The sequence below is a fragment of the Bufo bufo genome, chromosome 7, assembly GCF_905171765.1.
Source record: "Bufo bufo chromosome 7, aBufBuf1.1, whole genome shotgun sequence".
In the NCBI taxonomy this organism is placed as follows: domain Eukaryota; kingdom Metazoa; phylum Chordata; class Amphibia; order Anura; family Bufonidae; genus Bufo; species Bufo bufo.
Genome location: NC_053395.1, coordinates 119,917,931 through 119,940,226, shown reverse-complemented (window position 1 = coordinate 119,940,226; position 22,296 = coordinate 119,917,931). Strand labels below are relative to the sequence as shown.

The window sequence follows — 22,296 nt, the reverse complement described above, 5'->3', positions numbered from 1 at the left end:
CATGCCTGAAAAAATAGGTATTGTAGCAGCGGCCAGAAAAATGTATGTTTTCCAGGCAGAAAGTGCAATAAAACATTGCGGTTTGAACCCTAGTTGGTGGCGGATAAGTCACGCAAGTCATCCGGCATGCAGAGATAAAATACAGCAGTGTGTGGACCATTTTTAGCCCAAGGCAGCTCATCTCATCAGGCCTTTTTTAGTCAAATGTATCGCCCACTGTCAGTCCCTTCGGGATCCATGCCTCATTCATCTTAATAAAGGTGAGGACTTCTCTTCTCAGTAACAATACCTCCTGCTGCACTGAAGGTCCTTTCTGACAGGACACTTGAAGCGGGGCAGGCCAGAAGTTCTATCGCAAATTGGGATAGCTCCGGCCACAGGTCAAGCCTGCACACCCAGTAGTCAAGGGGTTCATCGCTCCTCAGAGTGTCAATATCTGCAGTTAAGGCGAGGTAGTCTGCTACCTGTCGGTCTCTGAGGGTGGAACCCGAAGGCCTGTGGCGATGCGTAGGACTTAAAAAGCTCTGCATGTCCATCAACAACACGTCAATAAAGCATCCTGTCCTTGCCGGCGTGGTCGTGGTAGGAGGAGGATTAATTTCACCTCTTCCCCTGTTAGATTCCCGTTGTGCTGTGACATCACCATTATACGCTGTGTAAAGCATACTTTTTAATTTATTTTGGAACTGCTGTATCCTTTCCGACTTCCGGTAATTCGGTAACATTTCAGTCACTTTCTGCTTATACCGGGGGTCTAGTAGCGTGGCCACCCAGTACAGGTCGTTCTCCTTCAGCCTTTTTATACGAGGGTCCCTCAACAGGCACGACAGCATGAAAGACCCCATTTGCACAAGGTTGGATGCCGAGCTACTCATGTCCCGTTCCTCGTCCTCACTGATCTCACTGAAGGTCTGTTCTAAATACTCGTTGACAGCTTTTTCTTGTTGGAGCAGGCGATCGAACATTAGGAGTGTTGAATTCCTCACTGACATGTTGTTTCGCCGCTGAATATCTGAAAAGTGCGCCATGGCCGTGTAGGAACGCCTGAAATGGCCACACACCTTCCTGGCCTGCTTGAGGACGTCCTGTAAGCCTGGGTACTCATGCACAAAGCGTTGTACAATCATATTCAACACATGTGCCATGCACGGCACATGTGTCAACTTGCCCAAATTCAATGCCGCCAACAAATTGCTTCCATTGTCACACACCACTTTGCCGATCTCCAATTGGTGAGGAGTCAGCCACGGATCCACCTGTGCGTTCAGGGCGGACGGGAGTGTTGGTCCGGTGTGACTCTCTGCTTTCAGGCAAGTCAACCCCAAGACAGCGTGACACTGTCGTATCCGGGATGTGGAATAGCCCCTGGGGAGCTGGGGGGTGCAGTTGATGTGGAGCAAGACGCAGCAGCAGAAGAGGACTCAGCCGAGGAGGTTAGTGAAGAGGATGGAGTAGGAGGAGTAGAGGAGGTGGCAGCAGGCCTGCCTGCAAGTCGTGGCGGTGTCACCAACTCCTCTGCAGAGCCACGCATTCCATGCTAGGCAGCCGTCAGCAGGTTTACCCAATGCGCAGTGTACGTGATATACCTGCCCTGACCGTGCTTTGCAGACCAGGTATCAGTGGTCAGATGGATCCTTGCCACAACACTGTGTGCCAGACATGCCATGACTTCCTTTTCCACAATCGAGTACAGGTTGGGGATTGCCTTTTGTGCAAAGAAATTTCGGCCGGGTACCTTCCACTGTGGTGTCCCAATAGCTACAAATTTTTTGAAGGCCTCAGACTCCACCAGCTTGTATGGTAAAAGCTAAGAGTTCAGACAAGCCAGCTGTCAGACGCCGGGCAAGGGGGTGACTCTGTGACATTGACTTACGCTCAAACATTTCCTTGACAGACACCTGACTGTGGGCAGATGAGCAGGAACTGCTGAAGGTGAGAGGCGGAGTGGCGGATGGTTCAGAGGGGGCAAGGAGGACAGCAGTGGTTGACGTGGCTGAAGATGCTGGACCAGGAGGAGGATGGTGGCTTTGAGTTTGTGTGCTGCTTGTACTCATCATGTGTTGATCCCATAGGCGTTTGTGATGTGAGATCATGTGCCTTCGCAAAGCAGTTGTACATAGATGGTTGTTGGACTTCCCACGACTCAGTTTCTTTTGGCACAGGTTGCAAATGGCATCGCTGTTATCAGAGGCAGACACACAAAAAAAAATGCCACACTGCTGAGCTTTGCAATGACTACATTCTGGTGGTGGCAACAGCATGCGTTGATTGGCGTGCTGTCTGGCTGACCCCGGGTGCCGATACATGCTGTCTGACTGTGCCACTAGATCCTTGCGACGACCTCCCCCTGCTTCCAACTCGTTGTCACGACCACTATCCCAGCAGCAGTCGTGTCGCACCAGACGGAGGGGAAGGGGGACCCTTATCTACGGATGGGAAATAGAATGGCCACCCCTGACTAACCCTAAGCTGGCACCTGTCTGCCCTGATACCCTAGACGGGGTGTGAACCCGTGCGGCGAGCAGTATGCCTAAACCCTCAGTCGCCCTAACAAGACTGGACTGGGGAAAGGCCGATGGGAGTGCTAGTCACCATCACTCACGTCTAGGAAAACAACAGGGGAAGACAGCAACAAACAAACAACAGCAGAGATAGACTTATCCAGTCACGAGCAGAGAAGGCGATCCCAAACACGACAGTCCACGCCGGACAAGAGCTCCACAGCAACACCATCAAACGATCTCCTTCCAAGGTCAGAGTAGCACTGGAAGTAAGGACTATATCTGGCAATGACTGCAAGTGAAAGTGAAACCAATATAGTAGCTGGGAGTGGCAGACAGGACTCACCTGAGAAGGATGCCTACAAACTCCCAGTCAGGACAAAAAGGTTCACAAGGCAAAACCCAGATGACATACCCTGAACCACGGAGCAAACTCACAAGCTATCGCGAGTAGCAAGTCGCTGCGACCTTCTCCTCCCAGACCTGTCTGGATCAGTCACAGTCGTGACACTCGTCTCCTCCTCCTCTCTGTCTCCTCATCTGAACTTTCCCCCTGTTCTTCTTCTCTTCTAACGGGCACCCACGTGACATCCACAGACACATCGTCATCATCAACCGCTTCACTTGTATCTGACAACTCAGCAAAGGAAGCAGCAGCGGGTACAACATCATCATTACACCATACGTCCATGTGTGTAAGGGTATTTTCACACTTGCGGCAGGACGGATCCGACAGGCTGTTCACCATGTCGGATCCGTCCTGCGGCTGTTTCGCCGTGCCCCCGGGCCGCCGCTCCGTCCCCATTGACTATAATGGGATGGGGGCGGAGCTCCGGCGCAGCACGGCGGTGCACGGCTTAGGCCGCCGGACTAAAATTACTGCATGTCAGGTTTTTTAGTCCGGCGGCTTTCTCCGTGCACCGCCGTGCTGCGCCGGAGCTCCGCCCCCATCCCCATTATAGTCAATGGGGATGGAGCGGGGGCACGGCGAACAGCCACAGGACGGATCCGACATGGTGAACAGCATGTCGGATCCGTCCTGCCGCAAGTGTGAAACTAGCCTAATGCTGCCTGACTGAGTCATATCCCTGTTATCTACATCCTCTGGCAATAATGGTTGCGCATCACTCATTTCTTCCAACTGATGTGTAAATAACTCCTCTGACAGATCAAGTGAAGCAGCTGTAGTGCTAGTGTTGGTGGTGGCGGCAGGCGGGCGAGTGGTAACTTGAGAGGTGCCCGAAGCTGAGCTGGAGGAGGATGGTGCGTCAAGGTTCTGAGCGGAAGCTGTAGAAGATTAGGTGTCCTGTGTTAGCCAGTCAACTATGTCCTCAGAACTTTTCGAGTTCAGGGTACGTGGCCTCTGAACACTGGGCATTATTCTAGGGCCAAAGGAAATCACAGCACCACAACCACAATGGCCCCTGCGGGGTGTCCTGCCTCTGCCTGTCATTTTTTTTTTCGATAAGTGGTACTATGCGTGCAAGCTACTGTGACACCAGATATGAGTGGTGGGCACTGGCAGTAGTGGGCACAGTACACGCTGGCAGGCAACTGCAATTATATTACAGTGAAAAAATGGTCTTACTGTTTTAAATGCAAGCTACTGTGACACCAGATATGAGTAGTGGGCACAGTACACGCTGTGGGCTTGACACACACGCTGGCAGGAAACTGCAAATAAATTACAGTGAAAATATTGTCTTACTGTTTTAAATGCAAGCTACTGTGACACCAGATATGAATGGTGGGCACTGGCAGTAGTGGGCACAGTACACGCTGTGGGCCTGACACACGCTGGCAGACAACTGCAATTATATTACAGTGAAAAAAAATGTTTTACTGTTTTAAATGCAAGCTACTGTGACACCAGATATGAGTAGTGGGCACAGTACACGCTGTGGGCCTGACACGCTGGCAGGCAACTGCAATTATATTACAGTGAAAATATTGTTTTACTGTTTTAAATGTAAGCTACTGTGACACCAGATATGAGTAGTGGGCACAGTACACGCTGTGGGCTTGACACACACGCTGGCAGGAAACTGCAAATAAATTACAGTGAAAATATTGTCTTACTGTTTTAAATGCAAGCTACTGTGACACCAGATATGAATGGTGGGCACTGGCAGTAGTGGGCACAGTACACGCTGTGGGCCTGACACACACGCTGGCAGACAACTGCAATTATATTACAGTGAAAAAAATGTTTTACTGTTTTAAATGCAAGCTACTGTGACACCAGATATGAGTAGTGGGCACAGTACACGCTGTGGGCCTGACACGCTGGCAGGCAACTGCAATTATATTACAGTGAAAATATTGTTTTACTGTTTTAAATGTAAGCTACTGTGACACCAGATATGAGTAGTGGGCACTGGCAGTAGTGTGCACAGTACAGGCTTTGGGCCTGACACACACGCTTGCAGGCAACTGCAATTATATTACAGTGTTTTTGGTTTTTTACTGTTTTAAATGCAAGCTACTGTGACACCAGATATGAGTAGTGGGCACAGTACACGGTGTGGGCCTGACACACACGCTTGCAGGCAACTGCAATTATATTACAGTGTTTTTGTTTTTTTACTGTTTTAAATGCAAGCTACTGTGACACCAGATACGAGTAGTGGCACAGTACATGCTGTGGGCCTGACACACACGGCTAAATGCGCGGGGGGGTCCCGTGACGGCGATTGTCGCAAACCGCAGGTCAATTCATATCTGCGGTTTGCGGCTTTTACCTGGTGCGGCGGCGGTGGTGCCATCGGGTCCCCATGGGGCTGTAGGGGGGACATGATGGCATGGAAGGCAGTGCGATGCCTTCCTGAGGCATCGCCGCTGCCTTCCTGTGAGGTGCCTGTGAGATCCAGCTTCTTGGATCTTACAGGCCGGAAGCTGTATGAGTAATATACACAGTATTACTGATACAGCCAATGCATTCCAATACAGAAGTATTGGAATGCATTGTAAAGGATTAGACCCCCAAAAGGTCAAGTCCCAAAGTGGGACAAAAAATTAAGTGAAAAAAAAAAAGTTTAAAAAATAAAGTAAAAATAAACAAAATCGTGTATACATATTAGGTATCGCAGCATCCGTATCGACTGGCTCTATAAACATTTTCCATGACACAACCCCTCAGATGAACACCGTAAAAAATAAAAAATAAAAACTGTGCTAAATAAACCATTTTTTTGTCACCTTACATCACAAAAAGTACAACAGCAAGCGATCAAAAAGTCACACGCACCCCAAAATAGTGCCAATAAAACAGTCATCTCATCCCGCAAAAATCCTATTCAACCCAAGGTAACGCCCAAAAACAAAAAATAATTATGGCTCTCAGACTATGGAAACACTAAAACATGATTTTTCTGTTTCAAAAAAGAAATCATTGTGTAAAACTTACATAAAAAGTATACAAATTAGGTTTCGCCACATCCGTGACAACCTGGTCTTTAAAAATATTACATGATCTAACCTTTTTTAGATGAATGTTTTAAATAACAAAAAATAAAAACGGTGCCAAAACAGGTATTTCTTGTTACCTTGCCTCACAAAAACTGTAATATAGAGCAACCAAAAATCATATGTACCCTAAACTAGTACCAACAATACTGCCACCCTAACCCGTAGTTTCTAAAATGGTGTCACTTTTTTGGATTTTCTACTCTAGGGGTGCATCAGGGAGGCTTCAAATGGGACATGGTGTCAAAAAACCAGTCCAGCAAAATCTGTTTGGCTGTTAACCCTTGCTTTGTAACTGGAAAAAAAAAATAGAAAAAATAGAAAATCTGCCAAAAAAGGGAAATTTTGAAATTGTATCTCTATTTTCCATTAATTCCTGTGGAACACCTAAAGAGTTAGCAAAGTTTGTAAAATAGGTTTTGAATACCTTGAGGGGTGTAGCTTTTAGAATGGGGTCATTTTTGGGTGGTTTCTATTATGTAAGCCTCGCAAAGTGACTTCAGACCTTAACTGGTCCCTAAAAATTGGGTTTTTGAAAATTTCAGAAAAATTTCAAGATTTGCTTCTAAACTTCTAAGGCTTGTAACATCCCCAAAAAATAAAATATCATTCCCAAAATGATCCAAACATGAAGTAGACATATGGGGAATGTAAAGTAATAACTATTTTTGGAGGTATTACTATGTATTATAGAAGTTGAGAAATTAAACCTTGGAAATTTGCAATTTTTTAAGAATTTTTGGTAAATTTGGTATTTTTTTATAAATAAATTATTATTTTTTTTACTTCATTTTACCAGTGTCATGAAGTACAATATGTGACGAAAAAACGAATTCAGAATGGCCTGGATAAGTCAAAGCGTTTTAAAGATATCAAACTGACACTGGTTAGATTTGCAAAAAATGGCCTGGTCCTTAAGGTGTAATAAGGCTGTGTCCCAAAGGGGTTAAGGAAAATATATATTTGTTGTCAGTAATAATATTCCCAATATCTGGCAATGACACACACACACACACACACGCTATTGATGCGCATATGTAACAATTCAATGCAGAAACCGTTTATATGCAAAGTGCTGATAAATTATGGGGGAAAAAAAATATTGTTTTTGATGATATTTTTCCTAATATTTGGGCCTGACACACACACACATGCTATTGCAACTCAGATGTGACAATTCACTGCAGACACTGTTTATAGGAAAATTTTGGATAAATTATGGAAAAAATATATTTGTTGTCAGTATTATTTTTCCCAATATCTGGCACTGACACACACATGCTTTTGCAGCGCATATGTGACAATTCACTAAAGACACAGTTTATAGGAACATTATGGATAAATTATAGAAAAATTAATTCAGTAATATTTTTCGTAATATCTGGCAGTGACACACACGATATTGAAGCACATATTTGACTATTCACTGCAGACACCATTTATAGGCAAAGTGTGGATAAATATATTTGTTGTCAGTAATATTTTTCCCATTATTTATCACTAACACACACACGCTATTGCAGTGCAGATGTGACAATTCACTGCAGACACCGTTTATTGTGCAAAGTGTGATAATTATATGATTTTTTATATTTTTTATCTAGCCCGGACACACACACGCTATTGTAGTGCAGATGTGACAATTTACTGCAGACACCGTTTATATGCAAAGTGTTGATAAATTATGGAAAAAAAATATTGTTTTTGCTAATATTTTTCCTAATATCTGGCCCTGACACACACACACACGCTATTGCAACACAGATGTGACAATTCACTGCAGGCACCGTTTATATGAAAATTATAGATAAATAATGGAAAAAATATATTTCTTGTCAGTAATAATTTTCCCAATATCTGGCCCTGACACACACACACGCTATTGCAGCACAGATGTGACAATTCACTGCAGACACCGTTTATATGCAAAGTGTTGATAAATTATGGAAAAAAAATATTGTTTTTGCTAATATTTTTCCTAATATATATCTGGCCCTGACACACACGCTATTGCAACACAGATGTGACAATTCACTGCAGGCACCGTTTATATGAAAATTATAGATAAATAATGGAAAAAATATATTTCTTGTCAGAAATATTTTTCCCAATATCTGGGTCTGTTACACATGCTATTGCAGCACAGATATGACAATTCACTGCAGACACCGTTTATATGCAAAGTGTTGATAAATTATGGGAAAAAAAAATATTGTTTTTGCTAATATTTTTCCCAATATTTGGGCCTGACACACACACACACACACCATTGCAACTCAGATGTGACAATTCACTGCAGACACTGTTTATAGGCAAACTGAATAAATTATGAAAAAATATAGTTGTTTTCGCTAATATTTAACTGCAGACACTGTTTATAGGCAAAATGTGGATAAATTATGGAAAATATATATATGTGGTGTAAGGGATCGCCTCTTATTCGGGGGTCATTCTCACAGATACGACTTTAGGACACCAGGTTTCAGATCCAAACAGTGCATTTATTTTACACTCCAACCAATATAGGTCATCATGAAGTCGCAGCTTCACCTAACACATGTGACATCCACATAAAATAACAAACACTTGCCCGGCTAGGCTCTAACTAAGGCCTCATGCACACAACAGTATTTTTTCACGGTCCGCAAAACGGGGTTCCGTTGGTCCGTGATCCGTGACCGTTTTTTCGTCCGTGGGTCTTCCTTGATTTTTGGAGGATCTACGGACATGAAAAAAAAGTCGTTTTGGTGTCCGCCTGGCCGTGCGGAGCCAAACGGATCCGTCCTGACTTACAATGCAAGTAGGAGGCGCTCCCGGCCGGTCACAGACAGCACAGCAGGTAAGTATGATGCTTCTAATATTGCTAAGTAACCATGGCAACCAGGACTGCAGCAGTGTCCTGGTTGCCAATCGGAGCCCCAGCAATTAAACTGGGACTCCGATCGGAACTCTCCGCTGCCACCAATGATCGGAGGGGGGAGAAAGGGGAGGCCGCACACTGGCCACCAATGATATTAAAACAATAGAGGGGGGGCTGGGGGGGCGCACACTGGCCACCAATGATAATACAATAGAGGGAGGGGGGCCGCACACTGGCTACCAATGATAATACAATAAAGGGAGGGAGGGGGAGCCGTGGGGGGCCGCACTGGCCACCAATGATATTAATACAATAGAGGGAGGGGGGCCGCACACTGGCTACCAATGATAATACAATAAAGGGGGGGGGGGGCCGGGGGGGCCCACACTGGCCACCAATGATATTAATACAATAGAGGGAGGGGGGCCGCACTGGTCACCAATGAAATTAAAACTGGGGAGGGAGGGGGGTCTGCCCCCTGATGCCTGGCAGCCCCTGATCTCTTACAGGGGGCTATGATACGCACAATTAACCCCTTCAGGTGCAGAACCTGAGGGGTTAATTGTGCGGATCACAGCCCCCTGTAAGAGACCGGGTGCTGCTAGGTAGCAGGGGGCAGTCATGTACACAGTTCGTAGTATATTCTAACTAGAAGCGTCCCCATCACTATGGGAACGCCTCTGTGTTAGAATATACTGTCGGATTTGAGTTTTCACGAAGTGAAAACTCAGCTCCGAAAAAGCTTTTATGCAGACGGATCTTCGGATCCGTTTGTATGAAAGTAGCCTACGGACACGGATTACGGACACGGATGCCAATCTTGTGTGCATCCGTGTTTTTTCACGGACCCATTGACTTGAATGGGTCCGTGAACCGTTGTCCGTCAAAAAAATTGGACAGATCATATTTTTTTGACGGACAGGATACACGGATCACGGCCGCGGATGACAAACGGTGCATTTTCCGAGTTTTCAACGGACCCATTGAAAGTCAATGGGTCCGCAGAAAATCACAGAAAACGGAACAACGGCCACGGGTGCACACAATGGTCATGTGCATGAGGCCTAACACAGAGTTTCCTGACTCACCTAGGTCATAGTTCACACCCTGTGAACTCGTGCAGCTTTGTCAGCCAATGTCCCACAGCCTCCTGGCTGTACAGAGCACAGTATACCCACTGTCTCTAGTTCACTGTTTCTTGTGGGGGATTGGGGCTCAGTAGTCCCCCCAACTCCAGGCTATCTCCCAGCCTCGTGGTCCCTCAGCCTTGCCCAGCTGAGACCACACAGACAGAGCCTCCAAGCCTCTGCTGCACACAGACTCTCCAGAGTGAGCCACACCCAAGATCCAGTAGCAGGATTTAATAGGATCCCTGGACATGAGCATGTCTCAAGTCCCGGACTGGAACCTGGGGAAACAACACCTCAATGTTCACATTGCCACAGTGGTCAGTATTATTTTTCCGAATATCTGGCACTGACACACACATGCTTTTGCAGCGCAGATGTGACAATTCACTAAAGACACAGTTTATAGGAAAATTATGGATAAATTATGGAAAAAATATATTTGTAGTCAGTAATATTTTTCCCAATATCTGGCCCTGACACACGCTATTGCAGCGCAGATGTGACAATTCACTGCAGACACCGTTTATAGGCAAAATGTGAATAAATTATAAAATATATATATTTGTTGTAAGTAATATATTTCCCAATATCTAGCCAGGACACACACGCGCTATTGTAGCGCAGATGTGACAATTTACTGCAAACGCCGCTTATAGGCAAAATTTGGATAAATTATAAAAAAATATATATTTGTTGTCAGTAATATTTTTCCAAATGTCTGGCACTGGCACACTCACGCTATTGCAGTGTAGATGTGACAATTCACTGTATACACCGTTTATAAGCAAAGTGTGGATAAATTATGGAAAAATATATATTTGTTGTCAGTAATAATTTTCCCAATATCTGGCACTGACACACACACGCTATTGCAGTGCAGATGTGACAATTCACTGCAGACACCGTTTATAAGCAAAGTGTGGATAAGTTATGGAAAAATTATAGTTGTTTTCGCTAATATTTTCCCCAATATCTGTCCCTGACACAAGCTATTGCAGCGCAGCTGTGACACTTCACTGCAGACACCGTTTATAGGCAAAGTGTGGATAAATTATGGAAACAATATATTTGTTGTCAGTAATATTTTTCCCAATATCAGAGCCTGACACACACACACACACTATTACTGCGCAGATGTGACAATTCACTGCAGACACCGTTTATAGGCAAAGTGTGGATAAATTATGGAAACAATATATTTGTTGTCAGTAATATTTTTTACAATATCTGGCACTGACACACGCTATTGATGCGCAGATGTGACAATTCACTGCAGACACCGTTTATATTACAGACAGAGTGGGGATGGTGATTCTTATTAATACTTAACATTTAATTCATTTGATAGAATAAAGTCCCTAAATATTTTTATTTGATAACAAAAAGGTGCATGATAACACAAAAGATAGTGAATAACGCAGTGCACGGTGGCACCTAAGATAACCGGTAGTCCTACCGTTTTGCTGGAGTCCTCCAGTTTGTATAGATATTCAGTAGATGTGGTATTACTAAGGAAAGAGCAGTTAGCGCTGGACGGGGATATTAGTGGGTTCTGGGTCCCTAGACAGCCCTAAGATGTGGGTGCTAGCGTGACCCTAGCGTCCTAATCACGGAGCACCCATTCTAATAAGAACGACCCCGTCCGGAACCTTGCCCTTTTGCTACTTGGCCCTATTGTGCCTTAGTGCAGTTAATCCCTACACTCATGTTTCGTGTCATAACTCATCAGGGGAATATTGAGCACATACAGGGGGGCAATACAATAACATATGGTGTTGGTACCCGTAAATCAGTGATCAACACACACAGTTATCAAATATGACAAAAAAGACACATTGAAACCTTACATGTGGTAGCCTCTATTGCAGGCTCCACACATGTATCAGGCCTCAGTACGTACCTAAGGATGAGAAGGCAGTGTTGAATGGGCGGCCTAGTGATGATATGGTCCCTATTCATAAGCGCAGCGATGTATCCTGAGGCTGTGGTATAGCCTACTTGAGGGGAATTGCCCACTCGTATTTAAACAAACTTTGGCCTCAGAACGAGGCTTGGAGCGCAGCGTGGTGACGTCAGCGGGGTGGTCCACGTTATCGCGCATGCGCTGTTCATGCTGAAGATAGACAGCACTTGTAGGATGCAGGATGACGCGGTCAGTTGCGAGCGCGTCATTGCAGATGGCTGTGGATTGTGTCATCAGCCCGGGACACATTAGATCCGGCGGCCATTGTTTAATAGATTGCCTAGTAACCGGGACAGTTTGTGGCAACCATCACTATAGCACCGTCTATAGCAAAAGCGGTGCATATAATAATGGCATTTCTGGCAGTGAGATGAAAGTGGAATTATTCTGGTCAATACAGTCCTCACACAGACACATGTTCCAGCATAGGCTTACACAGGAAGTATATTTTTCATATTAGGATGAATGAACCTGTCAAACACCGTTTATAAGCAAAATGTGGATAAATTATGGAAAACATATATTCACTGCAGACACCGTTTATATGCAAAGTGTTGATAAATTATGGAAAAAAATTTTTTTTCGATAATATTTTTCCCAATATTTGGGCCTGACACACACACACGCCATTGCAACGCAGATGTGACAATTCACTGCAGACACTGTTTATAGGCAAACTGTGAATAAATTATGAAAAAATATAGTTGTTTTCGCTAATATTTAACTGCAGACACTGTTTATAGGCAAAATGTGGATAAATTATGGAAAATACAGTCATGTGAAAAAATTAGGACACCCTTTGAAAGCATGTGGTTTTTTGTAACATTTTTTAATAAAAGGTTATTTCATCTCCGTTTCAACAATACAGAGAGATTAAAGTAATCCAACTAAACAAAGAAAACTGAAGAAAAGTCTTTTCAAGATCTTCTGTAAATGTCATTCTACAAAAATGCCTATTCTAACTGAGGAAAAAGATAGGACACCCTTGCCCCTAATAGCGAGTGTTACCTCCTTTGGCTGAAATAACTGCAGTGAGACGGTTCTTGTAGCCATCTACCAGTCTTCGACATCGGTCTGAGGAAATTTTACCCCACTCCTCAATGCAGAACTTTTTCAGCTGTGAGATGTTTGAGGGGTTTCTTGCACGTACAGCCCTTTTCAAGTCACCCCACAGCATCTCAATGGGATTCAAATCTGGACTTTGACTTGGCCATTCCAGGACTCTCCATTTCTTCTTTTTCAGCCAATCTTTGGTTGATTTACTAGTATGTTTTGGGTCATTGTCATGTTGCATGGTCCAGTTCCGCTTCAGCTTTAATTTTCTAACTGATGGTCTCACATGTTCTTCAAGCACCTTCTGATACACAGTAGAATTCATCGTGGATTCTATGATGGTGAGCTGACCAGGTCCTGCTGCAGCAAAGCAGCCCCAAACCATGACACTTCCACCTCCATGCTTCACAGTTGGTATGAGGTTCTTTTCTTGGAATGCTGTGTTTGGTTTACGCCAAACATGTCCTCTGCTGTTGTGTCCAAATAATTCAATTTTGGACTCATCTGTCCAAAGAACATTATTCCAGAAGTCCTGGTCTTTGTCAACTTTATCTCTGGCAAATGTCAGTCTGGCCTCGATGTTTCTCTTGGAAAGCAAAGGTTTCCTCCTTGCACACCTCCCATGCAAGTTAAACTTGTACAGTCTCTTTCTGATTGTAGAGGCATGTACTTCTACATCAACAGTAGCCAGAGCCTGCTGTAGTTCTCGAGATGACACTTTAGGGTTTTTGGAGACCTCTTTTAGCATCTTGCGGTCTGCTCTTGGGGTGAACTTGCTAGGGCGACCAGTCCTGGGCATGTTGGCAGTTGTTTTGAAAGCCCTCCACTTGTAGACTATCTTCCGGACAGTGGAATGGCTGATTTCAAAATCTTTTGAGATCTTTTTAAATCCCTTCCCAGACTCATAGGCTGCTACAATCTTTTTTCTGAAGTCCTCTGACAGCTCTTTTGCTCTCACCATGGTGCTCACTCTCACTTCAACAGTCAGGAGCACACCAAACTAAATGTCTGAGGTTTAAATAGGGCAAGCCTCATTCAACATGCAGAGTAACGATCTACTAATTATGTGCACCTGGTGTGATATACCTGTGTGAGATCTGAGCCAATTTAAGAGGGAATACATGTGAGGGTGTCCTATCTTTTTCCTCAGTTAGAATAGGCATTTTTGTAGAATGACATTTACAGAAGATCTTGAAAAGACTTTTCTTCAGTTTTCTTTGTTTAGTTGGATTACTTTAATCTCTCTGTATTGTTGAAACGGAGATGAAATAACCTTTTATTAAAAATGTTACAAAAAACCACATGCTTTCAAAGGGTGTCCGAATTTTTTCACATGACTGTATATATATGTGGTCAGTATTATTTTTCCCAATATCTGGCACTGACACACACATGCTTTTGCAGCGCAGATGTGACAATTCACTAAAGATACTGTTTATAGGAAAATTATGGATAAAATTTGTTGTCAGTAATATTTTTCCCAATATCTGGCAGTGACACACACACGCTATTGCAGCTCAGATATGACAATTCACTGCAGACACCGTTTATATGCAAAGTGTTGATAAATTATGGAAAAAATATCTTTGTTTTCAGTAATATTTTTCCCAATATCTGGCCCTGACACACGCTATTGCAGCGCAGATGTGACACTTCACTGCAGACACCGTTTAAAGGCAAAGTGTGGATAAATTATGGAAAAAATATATTGATTATCCCAATATCTGGCACTGACACACACATGCTTTTGCAGCGCAGATGTGACAATTCACTAAAGACACCATTTATAGGAAAATTATGGATAAATTATGGAATATATTTGTTGTCAGTAATATTTTTTCTAATATCTGGCAGTGACACACAAGCTATTGCAGCACAGATTTGGCCATTCACTGCAGACACCGTTTATAGGCAGTGTGGATAAATTATAGAAAAAATATATTTGTTGTCAGTAATATTTTTCCCAATATCTGGCACTGACACACACACGCTATTGCAGCGCTGATGTGACAATTCACTGCAGACATCATTTATAGGCAAAGTGTGGATAAATTATGGAAAAAATATAATTGTTTTGCTAATATTTTTCCTAATATCTGGGCCTGACACACACACACACATGCTATTGCAACACAGATGTGACAATTCACTGCAGACATTATTTATAGGAAATTATGGATAAATAATGGAAAAAGTATATTTCTTGTCAGTAATATTTTTCCCAATATCTGGGCTTGACACTCACACAAGCTATTGCAGCACAGATGTCACAATTTACTGCAAACACTGTTTATATGCAAAGTGTGGATAAATTATGGAAAAAATATATTTGTTGTCAGAATCCATTTTGCCAATATCTGGCACTGACACACACATGCTTTTGCAGCGCATATGTGACAATTCACTGCAGACACCGATTATCCAAAAAGTATTGCAAAGTATGGAAAATAAAAGTTTGCTGGCTATATTATAATGCATGCCAGCCTGCCACCACACTCACTAGTTCTTAATTGGACTTTTTGGTTCTTTGAAATGTTTTTCTATTGAATATATTGTGATCACAGCTCTAACTGACTCGCAATGAGCCGAACCCGAGTCATCATGGCTACTGGCATTACAGTGATGACAGTACTTACCTGCATGTTTATTTGCTGCTTAGCACCCGCAAAACGTGCTGGGAGTAGACTCGAGCATGGCGCTCGAGAACATGTGGTACTTGTGCCGAGCATAGAGATGCTCGAGCCGAACAGGTAGCATGCTTGCTCAACACTAATGATGAGGCATTTTGCTACCTTAAAAAAAGTTATAGTTACTCCCGCCATTTACCCGTGCTTCATTCAATTTCTTTACTTTAACATTCAGAGCACTGGGCAGAAATCACATTGCGTCAACACCCACCTCGGCCTTTGCGTATTCCCCTGGTCCGCACCAGTACTAAGTCAGCTGCTAGGCGCCTACCGAGGCGAGGCGCCATCTGCCCGGGCAACCCCCTGCAAAGCCCGCGGCGGTGGGGGAAGGGGGGATCGACCCCCATCGCGACTGCCCATCTGCGAAGGGTGAGCAACCAGGGGAAGGAGGTGCCCTTGCCCGCCCCCGCCGATGAACCAAGGAGGGGAGGGGGAGAGGCACCTGCCGTAGCTGGGGCGATCCACAGAAGGGCCCGGAACGTGTCGAGAGTCGCCGCTGCCAACCCTCCTGGCCCACTGGCTGTTTACATGGAACCCTTCTCCACTTTTAGCATTCAAAGTTCTCGTTTGAATATTTGCTACTACCTCCAAGATCTGTAATTACACACAACCAAATCAAGATGGTCAAACTATTGTTATTAATTATGAGCTAGACCCTTTAATCCAATAATATTTAACACATAGTGGGTAGCAGGACGCCAAGGAAGACACTCGCTCACCCTTCTGTATACAATGCCCACCGAACATTGAACAGATAAGTAAAGCAAATGGTGACACTGTGCCTTTGAATTGTAGCTGTAAAGCACTTGGGCACACCTCATTGAATAGTTGGAAATAGTTATTGGCAAAATCTGACCATAATGACTGATTCAATGTTTGGGAGTGAACACCATATGGGTTTTGAGCATTGAATAAAAGTTGATTTGGGTTGATTATACCATATCAGCTTGGATTATAACTGATTTGTGTTTATTTGATACATCTAATTTGAATTATGACTTGGCATCTTGTGGTCATACGTATATAGTTTAGTCCCCTGAGGAATTGGTAACTACTGATGAAACGCATCGGGGTATGTTTGTTGATTATCAAAAGGGACACCATAAGGTCCCTAGGTTGTTGAGCGACATTAGTGTTGATTAATAAAGGCCTGAATAAGTCAGACAGGAACACTGTGTTGCTAACTCTATATTCTGTCAGTTGTTTGTTTTTGACTATCAGTGGCGTCAGGATTGATCGGACCTGTTCATATCTCTTGGACGAAGCTGGGCAGTCTAAATTTAGGAAGGGACACTCTAGAGTTTGAAAGTGAGAGGGGCATATAGACAGCATCAGGGACACCTAGGGTTTGTGACCCAGCATTGTGTCCTTCTGTGTGAATTTTTTCTTCTCACTCTATCATTATCACTATCCCTATATCGGGTCCCTTCCCTTTTTGTGATCATACTGCAGTTTAACAAACTCATGCAGTTCTCTAGTTGTATTCAATGCAACATTTTTTTTAACTTCAAGGGCCTATTATTTTATTTGAGACTATTAAACGTTAAGTTTTATTAAGCTACCCACTATGTGTTAAATATTACCTCCAAGATCTGCACTCATGGCGCCCTCGCCTGCAGAAGGGCGGCGGCAGCCAGCGACGGCCAGGTATGGGCACGACGCCCCAGCGCCATCCATTTTCAGGGCTAGTTGATTTGGCAGGTGATTTATTACTCACTCCCTAGTGGATTCCGACTTAAATGGCCACCGTCCTGCTGTCTATATCAACCAATACCTTTTCTGGGATATGAGCGGGGGGCCTGTTCTTCCGTCCAAAAAAGGGACCCTGCTTCCCCGCGGGACACCCCCGCGCCACAGGTGAAGAGGGTCGCGAGGCTGTGGGGCGGATCCGGATTCCACCACGCCGGGCTACCACGTCCCGCAGGGGGTCACCTGGTGGGCCGGCTGGCCCGGTCACCTTCCGCCCTCGAGGCCTTCCCGGCTGGCCCGGAGCCGGTCGTCATGCAACGGCACAGAGAAAATGCGCCATGTGGGACACCGCGAGGAGGGCTGCCGGACGAACGGGGGAGTCCGCAGAAGAAATCCCGGGCCTGCCGATCGCCTGAATTCTGCTGAGTTTAATCCTCCGGGCGGGCCGCACAAACTCCACCTGATTACCTCTTAACGGTTTCACACCCTCTTGAACTCTCTCTTCAAAGTTCTTTTCAACTTTCCCTTACAGTACTTGTCCGCTATTCGTCTCGCGCCGGTATTTAGTCTTAGATGGAGTTTACCACCCGCTTTGGGCTGCGTTCCCAAACAACCTGACTCCGGGTAGACCGGGTCCCGTCGCGCCGGGGCCAACTACCGGCCTAACACCGTCCACGGGCTGGGCCTCGATCAGAAGGACTTGGGCCCCTGTAAGCGACGCCCGGGTAGGTCTAGTCTCCCGTACGCCACATTTTGCCACATTCAGCGCTGGGCTCTTCCCTCTTCACTCACCGTTATTGAGGGAATCTTGGTTAGTTTCCCCGCGCGATGCAGCCCTATGTCGCCACAGACAGCCTCGCAGTGGGTGGACACCGGATGGGACCGGGGTACAACTTGCCAGATCTGGGCTTAGGGGGAAGAAGGGGCGGGCAGAGGGCGCACAGAGTAGAGGGGGAACCGCTTTCCCCGCCCTCCCTCCCCAACCGCGTCGGAAAACCCACCCTTGAGACTGACCCCAGCAGCGCCACCGCCGCCACGGGGACGGCGGTGCGATCGACAGAGAAGCGACCCTCAGACAGGCGTAGCCCTGCAAGGTACGTTCGAAGTGTTGATGATCCATGTGTCCTGCAACTCACTAATTTTCGCAGCTAGCTGCGTTCTTCATCAACACGCAAGCCGAGTGATCCATTGCTAAGAGTCGCTCACAACTTTTTCTTTATACTTTTTACGCCGAGGAGAATGGGACCCCCCAGCGGCACCGGGGTGGCCTTTCGTTTCCAAAAGTGCCTTCGGTGGCAGCAGCTTCTCGGGTACAGTTCCGTCCTCTCTCTCGGTCAGCTAGGCCCTGGCATCCGGGCGCTCTGCCCTGGTTCAGGCGAGGGACTGCATGGCTTCCATACCTATGGCGAGCAGTACCCGGATTGGCCTGCACCCAGGTTGAGGCGCTGCGCCTTACCCGGGATTTGGTTCCCTGTGCCCTCACACGGGGCTAAGGACTACCTGGGAATCAGACAGCACCACGCAGAACTCAGCGGCAGTGTTGCCGCAGCTGGGACTCGGTCAGGAGAGGTGTCAGGGGACCTGCTTGAGGACCTCCCCACAGGCTCAGCCATCCCCATTTCCACGGCACCTCTCCACCGGTCTACCCGGGGGGCGACGTACCCAGCTTCCTGACGCGGATGCCTCCAACTTCCCCCTGCGCCCGACCCTGCCGAGACGTTTCAGCTTCAGGATACAGCGGTGCAGCTGCGGGGGGCACGGGAGGTTAACCTTCCTCAGGTTGTGGGTTTCTGTCGGGTGTGCCGCAGTTCCCCGCCTCTGGGGAAAGTGGCCCCCGCTGGTTTGGATAAGCTGGCGCACACCCAGTGTCATGCCCGGCTCGGACGGTGTGCGGAGGTCTGTCAGATTGGCAGCACGTGTCTAACCTTTTGTTTGTTTTGGAATCATGCTGGATCCGCCTTCCTTCAGGTGCTCTGGGTGGGGTCATTGGCTTAAATTGCCTTCAATCCCAGAGGGCCGTGCGGGTTATAGCTTTCAGTCTGGTCTTGGATTCAAGGAAGGAAGGATTGTCTGTTCCAGCTCAGATAAGTTTGATTTCTGTTTGTGTTGTTTGTGGTCTAGGCTATTTGTGTGTCTTCTGCCCCTTCTCCCCTTTCACCATCTCAGGGATTCTAGGGTGTTTGCAGTCCAGGCACGAGGATACTTCATTCCTACCATTAAGGTCTGAATGTGGGCTTAGCAGCATAGGGAGAGAAGTCAGGGATGTGCTAGGAGGTGACCTCTCCCCAGCATCTAGCCTAGACACTTGTGTATTTGGTTGTCTGTGTATCTGAGTTCCTGTCCGTTGTGACATTATAACCCGCCATACTGTGACTGCCATCACTCAGCGGTTTTGTGATGGCATTAATTGATGCACTGGTTGACCGCATGCAGGGATTATCCCTGGAGGTTGCGGATCTGCGTAGTTAGGTCACACAGTGTCAGAGGGTTCTGGCATCAGGTGCAGGTCAAATTGGTGGGGAGCCTAAAGTCGCTCTTCCTGAGAAATTTACAGGGGGTGCGGATGATTTTATCTGCTTTAAAGAGTCATGCAAACTGTATTTTCGACTGCGTCCATTGTCGTCAGGTGATGAAAATCAGAGGGTTGGTATCATCATGTCTCTTCTTAAAGGGGACGCGCAATCCTGGGCTTTTTCTCTGTCGCCCGTTTCTCTTGCCCTCCGGTTAGTGGAGGAATTTTTCAAAGCCCTGGGATTGATTTACGATGACCCAGATTGGGTCTCGATGGCAGAATCTAAATTGCGTAACTTACTACAGGGTAAACATAATGCAGAGGCTTACTGCATAGAGTTTAGGAGATGGGCTACTGAGTCGGGGTGGAAATACCCCGCGTTAAGTAGTCAGTTTTGTCAGGGGTTATCTGAAAGGTTGAAAGATTGCAGCGTACTCAAGTTGTGCGTAACAGGTGTTTCTGGGTGATGTAGTGCAATGTACACTAACCTGGTACGGCTGACTCTCTGCATAGGCAGGTGATGGTAGAAATTGTTCGTGACGCCAGTGCCAAGTAAACGGTGGCACGCCGTTTGCGGATGCAGGAATAAATCGAGGAAGACGTGGTATTAAAACAGAACTCCAACTTTAGTAGTTTTCATGCAGAGACAAGATTGGAATCGCAGTTCCTTGGCATACAGTCGATTTTGTAATACGGTCGATGCAGGCAATACAGATTTAGCAAGGTTATTACAGAGTGTTAAACACAGGACTTGCAGTACAGGAGCTTGCACTCTATTTCTGTCTGATCCTGGAATATAGCAAATCTTCTCCAAGGCCCATTAACCTAGTTCTGGCTTTATATCCTTGGCTGTAGCTTGATAAAGTACCTCCTCTGTTATTCTGAGTACCTCTTGCTTCTCTGCACTTGCCTCTGTCCCTCTCTCAGCTTCCTTAGGTTCTAGAAGCTTCTGCACTCCACACTAGATCAGATTACACTGCCTTTCCCTTCCTTGACTGGGCCTTATATAAACTAGGGCTCCCTAGCTCCCTCTAATGACTAGAAGCTGGAATGACACCCCTAGCAGGCCTGTACTTGCAAGTTTCACGGTAACAGGGAAATACATAGCATTACATTAAATGACATTTTATAAAACTGACATATACCAACTTCCCCATAAATAAGGAGGGACGACAGCACACCAAGTGACCTTTGGTAGTGACGGGTATTACAGTCCCCGTACACTACAAGATGCCCTGGCTTTTCATGAGTACCCGGATACTCTAGAGAATGCAATGTCTTTGGCTATACGGTTGGATAGACGTATCAGAGAGAGGTGTAAGGGTCCCTCCGTGCAAGGGATCCCTTCTGCATGTGGTTTTGTCTCACCTGCTGCCCAGGGTGATATTACTTATAACTCTGGGGTAGGAGAGGAACCCATGCAGTTGGGTCAGATATCTTTTCGTTCTGGTAGGAGAAACTTTAGGAGATTACATAAACTATGTTACTACTGTGGTAAAAGTGACCATCTTGTTTTTGCTTGTCCTTTTGTTAAATCACGTGATGATATGAAAGAAAGAGAAACCGTCCTGACTCTTGGAAGCGTGAATGGAGTAGTGGAACAAGCAAATATGCAAGCTCCCTGTAATTCTCGTTTTCTCCTTCCAGCCATGGTGGCGTTAGACTCAAGAAAATTCTTTGTTGAGGTATTCATTGACTGTGGTGACCTTATTGACTTTCTTTTCCTTCAAAATCTGGGTCTAAGTACGTGCACTTTGGAAAGGGAGATTCCGGTGTTTGCAATAGATTCTTCACCTCTTTCTCAAAGGAGTCTCACTCATATTGCACATAATATTCAGTTGAGGTTGGGTGATTCACATGTAGAGCTTATTTCTTGTTTTGTCATGAGGAATTTGCCTGCTCATTTAGTCCTAGGTTTACCTTGGTTGACAAAACATAATCCAATTATTGATTGGCAGGCAAGACAAATTAATGGTTGGGGAGAGTTTTGTTCGGAGAATAGTCTTGGCACATCTATCTCAGGGGTGTCCACTGCGGTTCTACCTCAATATCTCTCAGACTTTGCGGATGTCTTTTCGGAGGGTGGGACCCACGAAACGTGACTATGATTGTCCAGTTAATCTCATCCCAGGAGCTAAGTTGCCAAAGTCTCGCCTTTACAATCTTTCCCAACCTGAAAGAGAGGTCATGCGAAAGTATATCGCCGAGAGTTTGGCAAAAGGTCATATTAGGCCATCTAAGTCTCCGGTGGCAGTAGGTTTTTTTTGTCAAGAAAAAGGATGGATCACTGAGACCGTGTTTGGATTTTCGGGAATTGAACCGTATTACGGTCCGTATCCCCTTCCTTTGATCTCCGATCTTTTTGATCAGATTGTTGGTGCCAGGGTGTTCTCCAAGTTGGATTTGAGAGGGGCCTACAATCTGATCAGAATCAAG

The 22,296-nt window shown here is 45.6% G+C and overlaps 1 protein-coding gene and 1 pseudogene across 1 annotated transcript in view; both read right to left on the bottom strand.

The window, feature by feature from the left end:
- The window catches only part of TRPM2 (transient receptor potential cation channel subfamily M member 2), a 1,766,051-nt gene that overhangs the window by 967,623 nt on the left and 776,132 nt on the right, over window positions 1–22,296 (bottom strand). The window lies entirely within an intron of this gene.
- Window positions 18,414–18,548, bottom strand: LOC121009074 (annotated as a pseudogene).